Below are 18,031 nucleotides of genomic sequence, written 5' to 3'. Positions count from 1 at the left end.
CTCCGTACCGTTCATCATCTACCATCGAACACATCACGTTTTTTTTGCTCCCCAGCATGAGTGCTTTCAAGTTATATAATGTAAAATGACAAGCTGTAACCACAGGTGGACTGATATGTGGTTTGTAGAGCTGAGGTAGAGAAAACTTACCTCCTAGGAAAAGAAAGAAAATGCTGTTATGTGTCATGTTCTTTTGAAATAGGAGGACAGCGAGGGTCTTCAAAGGAGGGTGGGATGTCGAATGATTTTAGTTGGTAACTGTGAAAGACTTTTTTTTTATTTGTTTCAGGCTGCACACCTGGCACTTCTCAATCTCTTGCCTTGCCCTCTCCCTCTGCACCTTTAATCTCCTCCGCATTCGTCTTTTGTTATGTAACTGCCAAGATTGGATGCGCTCAAGGTCGCGTGGGTGATACAGGTAATGGAACCAGTGGGAGGTCAAAGGCAAGAGAGGGAAGGAGCAAAGTGAAGAGGCATCATTTTGTGCAGATCCAACAAGTCTTGACAGAGGTGTCTTATATCAAGAGCTATCTGTGTGCCTGAGTCCATGTGTTTGCCACCTGCATCTGTTTGCCAGTTTGCTTTTTTTTAAACAATCAAATCAGTTTTTTCTCTCTCAAAATATAAAAACAAACAAAAGCAAAAGCAAAAAATAATGTGGTTTATGTTTATATATACAATAAAAGAGAGTCAGATTTAAAATATTTGAATCACACAGCTGTGTTTGTATCACTTTGACTCCAACACTGGGACTGCTGTCTTACAAGCTGTAATGACAAACCAGCCTTAAAGCAAGCTCAAGGCAGTCATTCGAATTTTTATCAGCCTTATCCACTTGACAAATACTATTAATGTTGCAGTTGCCAGTGAGCAGAGTACAAAGACAATAGACTTCTGTTTCCAACTGGATGATCTGTGCTTGTGTCTCCTATGTGAACACATTGATTACTGTATTTACTGTCTTTTACTGTGTTCGGGGTTTTTAAAAACTCTTTTAAAATATCTTATTTACATATACTAATTTACAATACTAATAAAAGTTCTTAGAAATTACCACATTGTCCTCAATTTCAGTTGCATCGCTGCAAGAATTTGCGGCACACAATGCTGTTATTTCTGCTCTGAGTATTTAGACTATGCAGTGCATCTGGATTGTTAACGCCATGATTTTTGGTTCACCTAAACCTTCCCTGCTGTTTTTGTGTGTAAAAACGATGTCTGAAACAGTAGGCTGATAAGTTACATTAAGCCTTTAGTGACATAGGCTCGGAGACCAGTTGGTAACCCCTCGGTAACTGCCAGTTGCTCAAGAAAAATGGATGTTCCCCATATTATCCAAATTGAACATAGCTGAACGTTGGTTTGTGAAGGTTTTTTAAGCCTTTCCACCATCACCAAATTGGCTATAAAGAAAAAAATGGATGGACGGGTGGACGGGCTTTGAAACTTGGCCAGCAAGTTAACAGTTTGTTAGCCAATGAGTGAGCAGTTTCATAACACAGATCCATTTGGATATATGGTATGACCAAGATTTTCAAAGTAGACATTTTTATTCAGCGTGATCCAAAAAAAGTAACTGAGCTCATAAATTTAGCAGAAAAGTGTTTACTGAGGTCAAGTCAGAAAGCTGTTTCCCCATAGACTTCCTATAGCACAGGGGTAGGCAACTCCAGGCCTCGAGTGCCGGTGTCCTGGAGGTTTTAGATGTGTCCATGATCCATCACAGCTGATTTAAAGGGCTAAATGACTCCTTAGCATTTCTTGAAGTTCTCCAGAGGCCTGGTAATGAACTAATCATTTGATTCAGGTGTGTTAACCCAGGGTGCGATCTAAAATCTGCAGGCCACCGGCACTCGAGGCCTGGAGTTGCCTACCCCTGCTATAGCAGCTACAGCTGTCCCCATCTGGTGGCCCTAAATAATGCAATTTAATGGCACTCTCTGCATTGACTTCAGGATTTGTTTGTTTTTTTCTGGTTATTGCCAGTCAATAGGATGCTGCACCAAAACAACCTTGTGATTTCTTTGGTCACTAGCAAATTGCCACTGTCGAAGACACCAACTTGTCTGCAATCATTCGCTAGTTACTATCCAAGCTGTTGCAAAACTTGAAAAATAAAAGTTTGCAACACAAATGATAGAAAAATAGATAAATTATGCCTTATCACTGCTACCAACGTATTTCAAAAGATGTAACTTTGAAGTATTGAAAGTTTTACTATTGCCTGTTGAGTAGTTTGCAAGTGTTTGCAGATAAGTCAGTGTCTTGCATGCAAACTACTGGCAAACAATGCAAGTGCATGGAAGTTTCTGGTGCAGCACCATATCCAAAAGTAAGTTAATACAACTGTATTTATATAGCATCTTTCAAGACAAGGATTAGGCCCCTTGGTGACCAGTTTCACATTAGCGATTACCAGCAACCACTCACCAACTGGTTGCAAAATGCACATTTTTTTTCCTAATCATTGCTTGTTGCCAGGAAATCACTGACCAGTCTCTAGGCGTGTGTGAATGGAGCCTTAGCAGTTAATTTCAGAGTGATTACCAGCAACCACTCACCAACTGATCACTAAATACGAATTTTTTTCCTTGCACCGATGGTTACCAAATGGTTGTCGAACAGTTTCTAAGCCTGTATGACTGAAGCCTTGGCTAACAGTTGTAATTCATAATTCATATAATCTTAATGCTGAAAATTTCCTGATGCTAGTGGTTGGTTTTTCTGCTTGTCAGAAAAAAAGAAAATGAATGTTTTTGAGAAATGGTTTGAGAGACATGATTACCATTGGTTGTTCAAGACAATGACCGAAGATGCTTACAGAGGAAAAGAACAGTCTGTTCTATAAGGTGGATAAGGTTTTGAAAAGCAATGATGTTTTTGTTGTCATTTCACATTAAGACATTTGGAAACATTTTTTAAAATAAGCTCAATACTTGCAAGTGGATGACATGGCTGTAGCAGGCAGGTCTTGAGGGCCAAGCTGATGCCAAAGCGTCTCAAATGTGCAATAATTTTAGTGACTATTGAGAAGCGACCCTCTGGTTGCAAAACGGCTTCTGGTTGTATGACGTCTATGGGAAAACAGCCCTCGACTGCCTTACTCTTTAAACTCAGAAAATACTTTGCTAATGACTTTATGGTCATTAGCAAAGTTTCAAGCAGAGATGGGCAGTAACACGTAATCCGATTACTTTTTTCAAGTAACGAGTAAAGTAAGGGGTTACTATTGCAAAAAAAGTAATTAGATTACTGTTGCTTTCCCATAAGCACGGCTGCGTTACTGCCTTACTAAAACCGTGATTTTTTTTGCAAGAATGTCTTATGACAGTGACGTAAGCGAGTGCGACGTTCGTGACAACAGCTGTGTGCAGATGAACAATGGATAATATATCGAGTGCGGGAGAGAGTATGAGCGTGCAGCGTTTAAAGCGTGGAAGTACTGACCTTACTTTGAGTTTGATTCCATAAAAAGTGACAAAAACATTAGTGTCTGTTGTGCGTGGGAAGAAAACTTCTTTTTACAGCGAAAAAAACCCTAAACTTCCAAGCAAGCATCCAGTGCGCTACCATGTAATGGGAAACTCACAGAGAAACTCACGGATTCTTCCACTGACCGCCGCGGCACACCTGCACCAGGGCAAACCTCCGCCTACCCCACTCCTGCTTTACAGGTGAAAATAGAGCAACAGGACCGCTAGTCTTTGATTTTATTTATTTTCTGCTGTGTTTCACTTGCATTTATTTGAAAGACTGAGTGTAAACACAAAAAAGATTTTATTTTATGTGCTGGAATGTGCAGAAAATAGATTTAAATGTTAAACTAATTTCTTCCAGTCAGAGAATGGTGCATATAATTGAATGTTTGCTAGATGCATAAAGTTAAAAGATTAAAACTAATAAAACAAGTTTTAAAAAGAGACTTTTCCATTTGATTACATTTTGTATGATGGATTATGCAGAAAAAGTAGAATTGGGCTGAAAGATCTATCGCTTTATTACCTATTCAGGTTGTAAATCATGTTTTTAAAAAAGTAATTAATTACTTTTGAAAATAAGTAATCAGTAAAGTAACGGGATTACTTTTTTGGGGAAGTAATCAGGAATTAGTTACTGATTACTTTTTTCAAGTAACTTGACCAACACTGGTTTCAAGTCATGTTAAATAAAATATAAAGATTATTTTGCAACCTTTGGTCATTATTGGAGTCAGAAAGGCAGGTTATCCAAGACTTGCTAATGACAGTTTCAACTCAGTGTAGTGGGGAACATCACCGTGGCTACATTTATCTTTTCTATGGGCTATAGTTAGGTCCTGAATTTATTTTATGACCGTAACAATTTCATCTCAAAAGTCTTACATTTGACTTGCTTATACCTGCACAGGATTTGATCCCAGACCATAAAAGAATGTTTTACCAGTAGGAGGATATGCTAAATAATAAGTAACATTGTAAAGGGTTAGCTAATGACAGAAAAGTGCCTTTGGACTTTCCCACTCCCAACTATAGCTGCTCTGGGTCATGTCGGCTGACTGTTCGAGGCTAGTAGTTAGTTGAGATACTACTTACATTATCAAACACTGGTGTGTTTGTGTGTAGTGCAACCACAGAAATGCCACAAGCTGAATAGTTTTCCACTCTTAGAAGAGCTCTGTACTGGTTGCGGCAGTTAGTTACGTGGCTGTACATCCTGCCTCCAAATCAGTTTCTGTTAAGTACAGGTTTAGGCTGGTTACCAACACTCGCTGTCAGCAAAGCGCTAAGTACTGTACATGACAATGCATCTCAATTAGTGTGTTGCATGGTGCTTCACACTCAAAGCCACCCGGTAGGAAGCAGTACATAATATTGGTTTGCATCAGGAGTAACTTATAACAACTCTGTTAGTATGGCTTTAGGAGAGTGACAAGTAAAAATTAAAACGAATGTAAAGTTACAAACAGTAATTCTGCTTGTGCGTAGGCTGACAATTTAAATTTTCTGTAGGAGCGGTAAGACTACTAATAGAATTCTTACTAAAATCTTAGCTTTAAAGACCTAATATGAAGACACATTTGATTTAATGGCTGCGTAGAAAAAAAATCTGTGATAAGTTGGGGTTTGTTTGGGTGTTTTTGCCAAACTATTTTAGAGATTGTAAACACAGGTATTTGGAAATGTGACTCATTCAAAGCAATCTATATTGTACAAACCTCAATAACTGTATATTTCATTTGAGTACCAATGTTGGAAAAAACCCTTCAATAACTAGTGCCCAAGGCTCTAAAATTACAGAACCTCCTTTTAATAAGAAAACTTTCAATTTTAATATGCATTGCAATATTGTATATTAATGCAAAATCCATATAAAATAATGAGGTTAAATCCAGTGGGTGGTACTCCTTTACTTTAAGTTGTTCATGACAATTTACTTATCTTTATTAAGTAAAAAAAAAAAAGACTTCCAGGCAATTTAACGAGTATATAATTTCAGTGCACTGCATTTGCACTTAAATAAAGGATAGTATTGAATAATAAGCTCACTTTTAATGCTTTTTAAACACATTCTGCAGGTCATATAATCATAAAATAAACTGCACAGTTCTGCATTTGTATTTCTACATATCAAGTCACATCAAATATCCTGTGCTCGAGACAGACCACTGGCTCCTGGAAGAACGTCTTGTTGAAGAACCTCATATCCTTTGTGGTGAAATTGTTGATGTGTTTTGTGTTTCCATGGTGACCCCGCCGCACAGCACATAAGACAATAATGAAAGCTCTTAAAGGCCCAAGGGGCACCAGAATAGCTCACGTCCTCGATGTTTCAGCTACTGTGGCACTTGGAGGAGTTACACAACCTGACGTTCACCCTGAGAATGTTTCTTTCCCCCATCATCTTGGGGTTTTTTGAGACCGGCAAAGATTGGGCTCGCTAGCAAAGGGATGACACACGGAATGACAAAACTCCTGTGTCTGTCTGTCAGGCTCGGTCTTTATCCGACTGACATTTGCTGGCTCAGGCTCATCCAGGCTCTGGAGAAGCCAGGGATAAGAGTCAGACACAGATGGCTTTTTCCTTTGCAATTCTGTCTCACATAAGATTCAGAAGGGGCAGGGGTTGGGGGGTTTTTCCAAACCTTTATCCTGTTTTTACAGACACTCAGAAATATAAGTCTTCACACACCGCAATGATTTTGATGTTGCCTCGCAGTGCTTTATGTTTCCTGCCTGCGCTGACCCGACCTATTGGTGATTAAGTCTTGATAGGACTGTAACTTCAGCGCAGGAATTTCACGTCCTCTGAGTAAGTCAAAAGAACAATGCAAGAATGCCTTGTGCCATTTAAAACTGATGAGCCAAAGCCAGCGTGAGGGAGGAGAGGGGAGGTGTAGGTGTTAAATTGATTGGCGAGAGAAAAAAGCATCTGCTTTGCAATAGCTTAACAGTTGCCTCAGAAGCACGCCTGCTATTGTTTCCAAACAAGAATACCCACTTCTGTGTGCCGAGGAGTGTCGCCTTCAGAAGAAATGTGTGAGAGGGATAGAAATTGTTGCATAAGAAACATTTAGAGACATCTTTTTTTTTCTTTTTTTGCGGCTTTCCAGGACCTTGATCTATTTTCTCTCATCTACTTTTTCTATTCTGCAGACTGCTCAGCGTTAATATGTGGGCAGAAAACAAAATCTGCAGGATATGGGCTTGGTGTCAGCAGCTGATTCAATGACAGCGAGGCAAGAGGGTCCCAGGTGTAGTCATGACTCAGGTAGCACTCCAGGCTGATTGAAGGGGGCAAAGGAAGCAGTGGAGGGGGGTTGGGAGGGGTGCAACATGGAAGCTGGCGTCTTGCTTGACACGCTGCCTGAGTCCCAGACAGCAGGAAAAGCAAAGAGACAGGACGCCTGACCCCCTTCGACCTTCACCAAAGTAGGACGGGGGTACTTGGATTTTTGTTTCCCAACAGCAGTGGCACAAGTGCGCGCGTCTCTCTAGCTTCTGCATTTATTTCAGCGGTAAGCAAAATAAATGCTTATTTTTACAGCACTTTTCAGAACCGGGGTTACAAAGTGCCTCAGCAAGCAGCAAATGAAAACGTTCAAAGGCAAAAAGCATATTAATGCATAATTCAATCAAAGGAAAGCGAAAATTATGTAAAATAAAACTAGATCAGGGCACAGAACTTAAAATGCTCTGAGAAAAGTTTTAAAATGTTCAATAGATTTTCCTGACCTGGGGGAATGTTACAAAAACTTCATAACTTGTATAAAAATGAAGTACTATGAAAACATAAGATAGGAAAAGTGTTATAAAAGCATCCTAACATCCTAAAAACTTGCTAGACTTTTCTACTTTTAGGATAATTGTTAAGCTGTCCTCTTCAGTGTTGGCTAAATTGTTGGCAGTCATCTGTCATCCTCACGGCTGCCGTCCGCAGGTTTAAATTATTCGCTGAGAGGCCCAAGCGACATGTTTTGAGTACTCTACCCCAAAAGACTTAAAGATTTGGCAAAAGTGAAAATTTAGACAGAAACACATATTCCCCAACCAGTTGGCGAGTGGTTCTTGAAGGTTGCTGTCTGTTGCTGAATGCCTGGCAGTTGCTGGTTCGGTTACTAGCGGATAGCTGCGGTTTGAATGAAAGACACCAGCTTGTGTGCAAAATCACACTAATTACTTGACGAATGAAAGCGAAAATGTAAGAATGTTCACCTTCCCATTAAACCCTGAAGACCCGAACTCTTTCATGGCATGCATTTTTAATTTCTCTTTGCTATTTGGGCAGATTGGGACCTGATGAATGTAAAAACAAAAAAAATACGTGATTTCTTTTTTTTTTTACCTGATTTTTGTTTCTGAGAAAAATGAGATCCACATATGAGGACATTCGCTTTAAAGTTCGATAGGACAGTGGCAGTATAATGTCCTCGTAAGTGGACATCAGGTCCTTGTAGAGCAAAATTTAGTATTTTGGTGTAGACAACCCAAAATGTGATGTCCACATATGTGGACGCCAGGTCCTAGAAGGTTAAAAGTAGTGCTACAAACAACGCATTCAACACGTCTAACATTTTTCAAGTTTAACTACCAATCATGACAAATAGTAACCAAAGGAATCACAATACGGTCTTTGGTGCAGTACCATATACTACTTTCACCTAGTGACAGCCAGCAAACTTTACAAACCATTCGCTGACTGGTTGGGAACAGACATTTTTCTCTAGTAATCTAGCTGGCCAATCTCTAGGCCTGTGTGTCTGAGAGCTAAGTAATATGAATGGTAGACATTGGAAAGGATTGCTATTAGCACTGAATTCATTATTTGATCCAAATTAATGTTAATGTTTGATTTGCTGCACAGATAGTGGATATATTATAGTGGATATAAGTGCTAGAATATTGTTAGAAAGTGTGTCAAATCTAACCTAACCTCTCATAATATGTTATTACATACATGTCCAAACACAGGTCTATTTCCAGTCTATGTATTACTTGTTGTTTACCAAGCTCAGTATATCTAGACGCCTGGCTGAAATGTTTACTGCATACAAATGCTCTCGTAGTTTCGTTTTATGATGAAAAATGAAGCTAAATTGCCGTCTACTCCTGTAATATTCCACGCTCATCTCATTGCTAGGACTCTGCATTCTTTCAAGTCTAACTAGCTAATTAATGAAGCTGTCAATCACGCAAGGCATGCGAGAGCAAGCGAAGACCAGAATTTCATAACTGGATTTCTTCCCTTTTCTTTCCTCCTGAGAATTAAGTGTCAATGATGACAATTTCAACTCTTTTCTCCTAGAAATACTAATAATACTAATTTGTTTTCCCAATGACATTGCTGAGGGAAAACTGCAGCTTGAATTATGTTTCCTGGCAACATTTTCCTCCACAGTAGGAAGTGTTTCCGCTATGTGCGTTGATTGGTGGATGGCGGCTGCCGGGGGCAGAATTTGACACCAAAGACTGAGGTTTGAATCTTTTCTGTGTAGTTTAGACACAAAAGGCAAATTGTTTAAGAGAAAGGTGGTGACTTTGACAGAATTGTATTCACTAATCAAGTTGTGTCTTCCTCTGGGCTTGCTCTGTATTGAATCACAATCTTTCCTGAATGCGAGCCAAGTGCTGTTTTAAAGTGGTTCTGTATGGACATTTTGTGTCTCAGTTTGCACCTACATTCATTAACAGCAATATTTCTTCATTATATTTTGAAAAAGCTCCCATTACATTTCATTCCGACCATATTTGCTGCCACAAATTTGTTGCAAGGCTAATTTTATTTAACTGAATAAACTGTTGTGTTTTTGATTAACACATATTTAAAAAATGCCTTCTGGATTTTGGCTGATGTTCATAATTAGAAGTTGTCAACAGTTTTGAGCTTATTTTCCTGTAATATCAAATGTTATCAACGTGTTCTTTGTATTAAATGAAATGTTTTCATGAGGAGTGAAAAGAGGGGAGTGGAGAAGAAATGCTCAGTGCACCATGGGAAGCCTTCAACAGCCTGAGCCTATAGAAGCATAACTAAAGGGTCTTTCAAACACATTTGAGTTAGACCTAACTATAAACTTTATCAAGAAGGAAAGTTTAAGGCTAATCTTAAAAGTAGAGTGTTTGTCTTCTGAACCCAAACTGGGAGAAGGTTCCACAGGAAAAAGCTGAAGGCTCTGCCTCCCATTCTACTTTTAGAAACTCGAGAAACCAGAAGTAAGCCTGCAGTCTGAGAGCAAAGTGCTTTATATTGACAGTATGGTCCTATGAGATTTAAAGCTACGATGGGGCCAGATTATTCAAAACTGTGTATGTGAGGAGTTAGTTGGTTTCACCCCTGGTTTGAAAGAGGAGTGAAAGAAGCCATCTGTGTCCACTGTGAACCACCATCTTTGAATACAGGCGTTGGTTACATCTATAACCCAGTTTTGAGATCCCTTCCCAGATGCCTTAATGCCCACATGTTCTGGGCCTTCTGACTTCAGGAAAACACACGACAGGGTGGGGCTAGGCTTCACAATGAGTTCACCCAAAACCTTGGCTGATTGTGACCTACACCCGTTTTCACACCATGGCTCGTGTGATTAGGTAGATAATCATTATGTGGTCCTTTGTCCCTTTTGGGGGGCACTCCCATAGGCCTTAAATCTGGGACTCTCCGCCATTTGACCTTAGAACTGAAGAAGCTTCTCAGATGAGAGGTGTAATGTCTTCAAACAACTTAAAGAAGTCCAGACACTTTTCTTTCCAAGCTCCTTAATGACAGTAGCTAAATAATTGTTAGGTAGCTCCTTAGTCTGTACCTTGCGAATACCCCCGAGTATGCTACAGGTAATTGTGTTTCTTTCATAGATGTGTCAAAGGGCAGGTTTGAACCATTTCCTGACCTCATTCTCGCAACGCTGTCCAGAGTTCAAGTGCAAAAATGTAGAAAGTGAAGTATTCTGTGATCCCATCTCGGGAGCCATCTCCCATACCTTTAATGTTCTGTTTGCTGTAAGAATATCACACCTTATTTGCAAATCAGTGTCACCAATTAGCTGCAATATGTAAGCAGTTGTGAAAGAAAGGGTATGCCGAGTATTTCTTCCAGCTTGTTGTCGCATGTTTTATAACAGCGACTTAACACTGGACCCGATGCGACTCTTGTTGGCACGCTTGTATAATCTCAGCATCCTGTGTTTTGTTACCCAGTGCATTTCTACATGTACCAGATGTGGCTGTTTGCTTGTGCACTTAAGTCTGGATCAGTATTGCTGTCACTCTGACTATCTCCCTCCCCGCTTCTTTTCTCGTTTCTCACGCACTCCCTTCACTCCCTCTACAGAGTGACATTTATTAATTAAATATGGTGTACTGCCGCAGGATGTGCTTCCCTTTCCACCATCTCCAGACACTAATAATTACATTGGCATTTAGCTCCGTGATAAGCCGACCCTATGGCCTTTACGAAATGTTCCCCGGGCCCAGATACTGAGGAGAATATGGACTGATGTGATGCTATATATCGATCCATCTGCCCGTCTTTTTTTATCTTAAGAAAAGAGGAACTGTTCATTAACATGATTAAAGAATCTTACAACACCTTTTTTTCTCTCCCTATGATTAAAGCTTGAAATCAGGCTTTGCTGGAAATATGCCTGGTGTAATTGCATGCATAGGTGGGCTGATGATGACAAGTTAGTGCAGAAGAGAAATGCAATATTCCTGATGTAAAGAAAATACTTTTCTATAGCCTTAAAGTTTGAAGGTTATTTTTTTCATCGTGCAGTATAGACTTTAGGTCTTGAATTAAAAATTCTTTTCATAATGAATATGGTTATTATTGTTTTGGTCAATGTGAAGTGTTAGCAAGTAGAAAAAGGTCATGGAGACCATGCAACAAATACCTTGTCCTTTCTAATGCTCTCTGCCCTTAGAGGAGGGAGAAACAGTTAATTGTGCAGGGTTGCCTCCTAGCCAATTGTCCTAGCATCTGTATTAGTTTTAGGCTATAATATTGATCTAATTTATGTCAGAGCATTTTTATGTTAAAGTGGAATTTGGATAATTCAGATAGCTAATGCTCACAATGTGCTTTACAGTAGTTACAGTAGCTAAATTTAGCTTTTTAACAGCTAAGGGTGCTAAAATGAGCCACTAGCAAATACATTTAGTTAGCATTGCTACTGGGCGGAAGGCTTTTATTTCATCTCTGGTGAGCACAGTTTCTAAATTGTGTCCCCAGATAATCTGTGGACACTTTATTAGGTACAGCTAATAAAGTATAAATAGATTCAACAAGGTGCTGGAAACATTCGTTAGCGATTTTGGTCCATGTTAACATGATAGCATCACACAATTTGTGCCCCGTTCAATTACACCACCATCACCAACCTGAAGCTTTTTTGTTGTTTACTCCAAAATCTGACTGAAGTGTCACCTGAATGTTGTAGTTGCAGTAAAAATCAAAGCTCATCAGTCCAGGCAATGTTTTTCCAATCGTCTGTTGTCCAGTTTTGGTTGAAAACAGCATATATCCTGTTCTTAGCTGACAGGCATCTGGTGTGGTCTTCTGCTGCCATAGCCCATCTGCTTCATTGTTTGTTGTGGATTCAGAGGCGCTCTTCTGTATATATATATATACTGTGATATTACATTATTGATCAATACTTCAGTTTTAAATAGGGATGGGTACCGGTATGGTTCTGACATAAACGGTAGTAACCAGACCGAAAAGCAGCGCACATTTCGGTGCTTTTTTTCCCTGAGATGTCATACACTTTGGATTCTAGCCAATCATTTTACCTTTGCAAGCGTAGTAGGTGGGCCCAGGTACGTACGTTCTGCAAACTCAGCAGCCTGCAACAAGTGCTTTAAGGTGATACTGTGCAAAGGAGGTAACTCCTCGAATCTGATGAAACACCTGGCGACATATAGCATTTTGTTAAAAGCCGAGAAATGCACCGTATTTGATAGCTTGCTGTGAGACCTCCGGGCACATCTACTGCGGGTGTGGTGACTGTTATCGGACCCGGAGTTAGCAACATCCCCCAAGAACCGAAAGAGGAGAGTCCTGGCCCCTAGCCCTGCCAGTGTAGCAGAAATGATGATGGCAGCAGCAGCAGCCGTTTTTCTCTGCTTGAGTAGCTTAATGTTGTTTGTGTCTAATTTACGTTGAGTAGGCTAACCACGTTATTTTGTTAGTTTGGATTCGGGAGACAGACACTATCTCTACTTTTAAGATTAGGCTTAAAACTTTCCTTTTTGCTAAAGCATATAGTTAGGGCTGGACCAGGTGACCCTGAATCCTCCCTTAGTTATGCTGCAATAGATGTAGGCTGCCGGGGGATTCCCATGATGCATTGAGTTTTTCCTTTCCAGTCACCTTTCTCGCTCACTATGTATTAACAGACCTCTCTGTGTTGAATCATATCTGTTATTAACCTCTGTCTCTCTTCCACAGCATGTCTTTTATCCTGTCTTCCTTCTCTCACCCCAACCAGTCGCAGTAGATGGCCGCCCCTCCCTGAGCCTGGTTCTGCCGGAGGTTTCTTCCTGTTAAAAGGGAGTTTTTCCTTCCCACTGTCGCCAAAGTGCTTGCTCATAGGGAGTCATATGATTGTTGGGTTTCTCTCTGTATCTATGAAGCGCCTTGAGGCGACTTTTGTTGTGATTTGGCGCTATATAAATAAAATTGAATTGAATTGAATTGAATTGAATTATTACATTAATGCACGTAAGGTGAACTAGCAAACACCGTCGTACTTACATGAGGCTGTCTTCTTGTTTGATGGCAGATACTCCCTTCACCCTGGCCAAAAAGCCTAAAATGACCAAAGAAAAACTGGGAAACAGCTAAACATGAGAGGTTTTTAGACAAAGTTTGTGTTTTTTCCATTGATTAAGCACTGCTTCCAGCCAAGAGTGATACCATGTATGCCCTATAGCTGCAGAAAAGGCTAACATTGTTATCTTTTTACAAAAAAACAGCTGAACATGAGAGGTTTTTGGACAAAGTTTGTGTTCTCCATTCTTTAAGCACCGGTTCGAGCACTGTTTAAGCACTGGCACCGTTTCAAACGTATCGGTTTGGTACTGGTATCGGATAAAATCTAAACGATACCCATCCCTAGTTTTAAAGTTGAGTATTTGAATCGTCTGTAATGTCTAAAAAGAGATGTATATAGGAGAGATTTTTTTTAAACCAAATTGCAGTCAATGACAGTCAGATACTGAAAACTCTCGGGTTAATTGACTAAATTACAAATCAATGATTAACTTAGCACCATTTTTTAACCCAAACAATCAGGACTGTTAACTGGAAATGAAATAAATCTAAAATAGTTTGTCAGTGTAAAGAAGAAACTTTGCTTTGCACTATTTTATCCCTCAACTTACATGTTCCAAGCTGAACCTACAGAAGTCTGATAACATTAAATTCAAGATCAACAGTTTGAATAAGCAAAGACATGACTGGAATGAACACAAAACTGTACTACATCAGTATGTCTCTAAAATATCATGCCTCACAGAAGTTAGTCAAAAAGCTTTAGAGTATTAAGTTTGATTATCCTTTACCTAATTACTGTGCCTCAGGTGGTCTAATCAGCCTGGCACATTGCAGGATTATTATATGGCTTATCAGCTTCAGCTGTATCAATTGATGCTTAAGTAACAATTACTGTAAACAAGCATTTAGTTTTTAAAAAGCTCCCCTGAACTAGTTACATTTTAATAAGCTGTCAACAAATAGGCTGCCGTCTCTTCCCACAGTTGACTGCTATCACTCTCCCTTGATTCCCTTTCCATTTTCTTGGATTAACAGAGAGGATCATGCAGTGAATTTTGAAAATTAAAAAAAAGAAATTCAGCCTGATATTGCCAAATTATTCATATTTGTGACTCATTTTCACCTTATCTTCCACACAACTGTGTTATTTCTCAAAAGGCGAGGCAATAACTTTTTCACAGTCCCCCCTCTGCTGGGGTAGAATAATAGCGTAATTTCACAGAGCAGTGCGATGCAATCACTCAAGGTTTGCCTGAATAATCTCTGATCACCAAATTAACTTTGAATCCAGACTTACTTGTTCCAGTATGGTCAGAGCTGATTATTTCCGGGGAAGGTTTCAGTGAAACCCATCTGGGCTTCAGATTGAACGGCGAGACGGGAGGGGGGGTGCCCCCCTACACTGCAGTAACGGCTGAGATGACCGGTGTTCTCGATGCCTCGGGCAATTTGCTGCTCACTACTTTATTCCACGTTCATGCTCATCTCTGTTGAATGGGATCACCAGCAATTATTCATAACGCCTGTAGTAACCAAAACAGAAAGTTGCATTTCGAGTGTCAAGAAGAAAGTACCCAAAAGGACAAGGAGCCCAAACAACTGACATGTATATGAGAGCCAACAGCAGGGATGTCAAATATAAGGCTAGGGGGCTAGGATTGGCCCAGCAAAGAATCCAGTCTGGCCTGCTCTGTGGCTTTGGAAAATTTGAAGTGATAAATAAACATTTCAATGACTGAAAAGTTCCTGTTCTTTAGAATCTATTGTAGAAATGTCTGTTTTTGTTATTGTTTTTTACAAAAACAACATTTTCTGTGAATTAGCAAGAGCCTTCTGTTTTATAGTGACATCACAGTCTGTGCAGTGAGCGATCAGGATTGTTTTTTCTGTAATTTTACGTATTTATTTATTTTTTTTACAGTTAAAGCCAAAAGAGTCATGCTGACAGATGTTGTTCATTTACTCCGGCACGATCTCATCATCTTGTATAAAAACTGTGACGTCCCGTTGAAATTGCACTTCTTAAATCTTATATTAACTCTGAGATTAAATGTGTGGTTAATCTTCCTTATGATCGAAAGGGGGAATTTCACTCGTCCAACCCACTTGAGATCAAAGTGATCTGTTATGTGGCCCACGATGTAAAATTAGTTTGACGTCCGTGGCATAGATTTTGGACTTTTAACTGTGTTTTCACAGGTTTAGGGAGCTCTCCCATTGCCATTCATACTGCATCAAAGTAATGAAGTTCCTGTTTTTTCACTGTCTGCTGTAGAATTTTCAGATTCTCTCAATATATATATAAAAAAGAAACAAAAAGTCATATTTCACACATTTATTTGTCTTGACAGATTTCTTTCATTTGCTGGAACTGCACTTCTTTATCTTATATTAATATATATCAGGGATTTTAAATGTGTAGTTAAACTTCTATAGAGGAGTTTCACCAGTCCGGCCCATTTAAGGTCAAAGTGGGTTGTTTGTGGCCCACGTCATAAAAAGAGTTTGTCACCCACGGGTCTACAGTGTGTCTCTCTTATTGAGGATATTTTAGAAGCAGTTTGATGTACATAACTAGTCCGCAGACACCGAGAGCTTCCGCTTACATACTTGACAAGCTGTTAGCGAGTTAAAGAGACAAACCCTGACATTCTTCCCCTGCTCCAAAGTCCCCACATCGTGCACTCGGCTAAACATGAACTCAGCCTGCATTTCCTTAAAAGCCTGCGGTTGTGGCCACGAAGCCGTTTTCATTCTGCAGACAGGGTGACCATCTTAGCTCAAGTCGCCCTCAGTGCTCTTTTAAACTCCAGCTTGCAGCCAAACTTCAGATGTGTCTTTTCTTGTCAGACTTTCTGCCCTTCACTGTATATGTGTGTGATTAAAAAAAAAAAAGTGTGTCTGTACACTCTTGTCACTTTGTCCTGCATTGGGAATTTCATTAAAAGTGGGCCTAAATATATATATATATGCTGTTACAAACACTGTCGTGCCTATCTGACATCTGCGATCACAAAAAAGAAAAAGCAACCAGCACAATGCAGCTGTGTGCTACATGTCACATTTAATTGACACTGCTTTTAAAACGATGGCGCCGAAGCAAGGATGCCTCATTTTGTTACATACCTGTTGCCCGACTCCTCTCTCTCTCCCCGCCTCCCCCGCCTGCGTCTCTGGTGGCAAGGGCTAAAAACACGCGAAAAGGAATCGAGGATGTACAGTCTGAGAAAAGAGAAAGAGGGGTTGGTCCTCTTAGAAGGCTGAGAAATCTCTAGAGCTCTCTCACTGCCTTGAGCTGTGTTTTTTTAGATTCAAAGCAAACCCACGTTGCATGCTGCACCTGCGCACTTGCCTTTGGGTAAATCAGGACACTGTTTTCCGTGACTGATAAAAGTTTGATGATCAAACACAGTTTTTTTTAATGATAATTAAAACATTAAGTGGTATTGCTTACTGCTGAAAATTTTACCATGCTAACTGTGGAAGCTGGTGTGGCGCCTAACTTGTAAGTACTGCTTTGTCTGAACTACGTGCTGTGTCTGTGTATTTGTTGCCGGGTACCCGACTGAGCAAAGGATAAAAGCCTAAATGAAGGGAGAGGGACTCGTACATGAGGCAAATAAACAAAAGTAGCTGCAGCTTTATTACCTGTGTGACTTTCTACTCATGCATGTGTACAATCCTCTATGCCTTATACGGACTAATACGGCGTGGGAGTGGTAATATTTTCAGTTGTGTGGGTTCATGGTAATGGATGTCTCATCTTTTTGTTTGTGCTCTTTTCACATATTTGCAAGATGATACATTTCATAACTTTGACTAGAAACCCAATATTCTCTTGCCAGGTAGATATAAACGGTATTTGTAGAACTGTGCTTCTGGGACCGGCTGGATCTATCAAATAACATAGCAAAGTATGTAACCATGTTATTTGAGCTCTTTTCTCTTGTAAGGCAATATCTTTGCATACTGATTCATCAGCCCGTGCGTTCGTTTGACTATATGAAGTGTGGAGCTTATTTCTCAAAACTGTTGGCGAAATCACATAACCATGAATCTTACATTTCTTTGTGCAGCTGTATTTGGTGGAAGGAAATGTAATGGGCGTCTCGCTATTACGTTTCAAGGTTACTCTGTCGTGATGACTAATGGAAAGGTGTTGAAGTGGAAAGATGCTTTCCCTGAATTTGATTACGAGCTACGACGTGATGGCATATAGAGCGCGGATAAATGTTATGTGCATTCCTACTTTGATGCAATCATCGGGCTCATAAGTTGTTACTGGGAGCTACCGATGGCCTGGACGCCACTCTTTGAGAACCCTGGATCTAGATGTTTCTACACGTGAACTTCTGAAAATGTCGAGACTCTCAGGTCAGAATATTCTACCTCACTTGTAGCTCATACCTGTGTAGGAGAGAGGTCAGAGAGCACATTGTTTGACACAGTCCTGGAGAGTGAGAGGACGTCTGAGGATTGGAGAAGAAGTGTACTAGTACTGAGTTTAAAGAACAGGGGGGATGTGCAGAGCTGTAGGAACTACAAAGAGATAAAGCTGATGAACCTTACCATGAAGATACGGGAAAGATTGTTGAAGCTAGGTTGCGAAAGAGGTCACGATCAGTGAGAAAGAGCACTAAAGGTGATGTTTGCTTTGAGAGAGTTGATGGAGAAGTATAGAAATGGTCAGAAAGAGCTGAGCTCTAGAGAAAACATATGATCGAGTGCCAAGAGAGGAACTGTGGTACTGCGTGAGGAGGTCACGAGTGGCAGAGAGGTATGTGAG

At 40.0% G+C, this 18,031-nt stretch overlaps 1 protein-coding gene across 1 annotated transcript in view; it reads left to right on the top strand.

The window, feature by feature from the left end:
• Positions 1 to 18,031, top strand: part of LOC146521812 (glucosidase 2 subunit beta-like) — a 164,808-nt gene that overhangs the window by 40,074 nt on the left and 106,703 nt on the right. The gene's annotated exons all lie outside the window — the stretch shown is intronic.

The sequence above is a fragment of the Neolamprologus multifasciatus genome, chromosome 3 (assembly GCF_963576455.1).
Source record: "Neolamprologus multifasciatus chromosome 3, fNeoMul1.2, whole genome shotgun sequence".
Classification (NCBI taxonomy): domain Eukaryota; kingdom Metazoa; phylum Chordata; class Actinopteri; order Cichliformes; family Cichlidae; genus Neolamprologus; species Neolamprologus multifasciatus.
The sequence above is the reverse complement of the archived record's forward strand: the minus strand, read 5'-3'. Positions and strand labels throughout refer to the sequence as shown.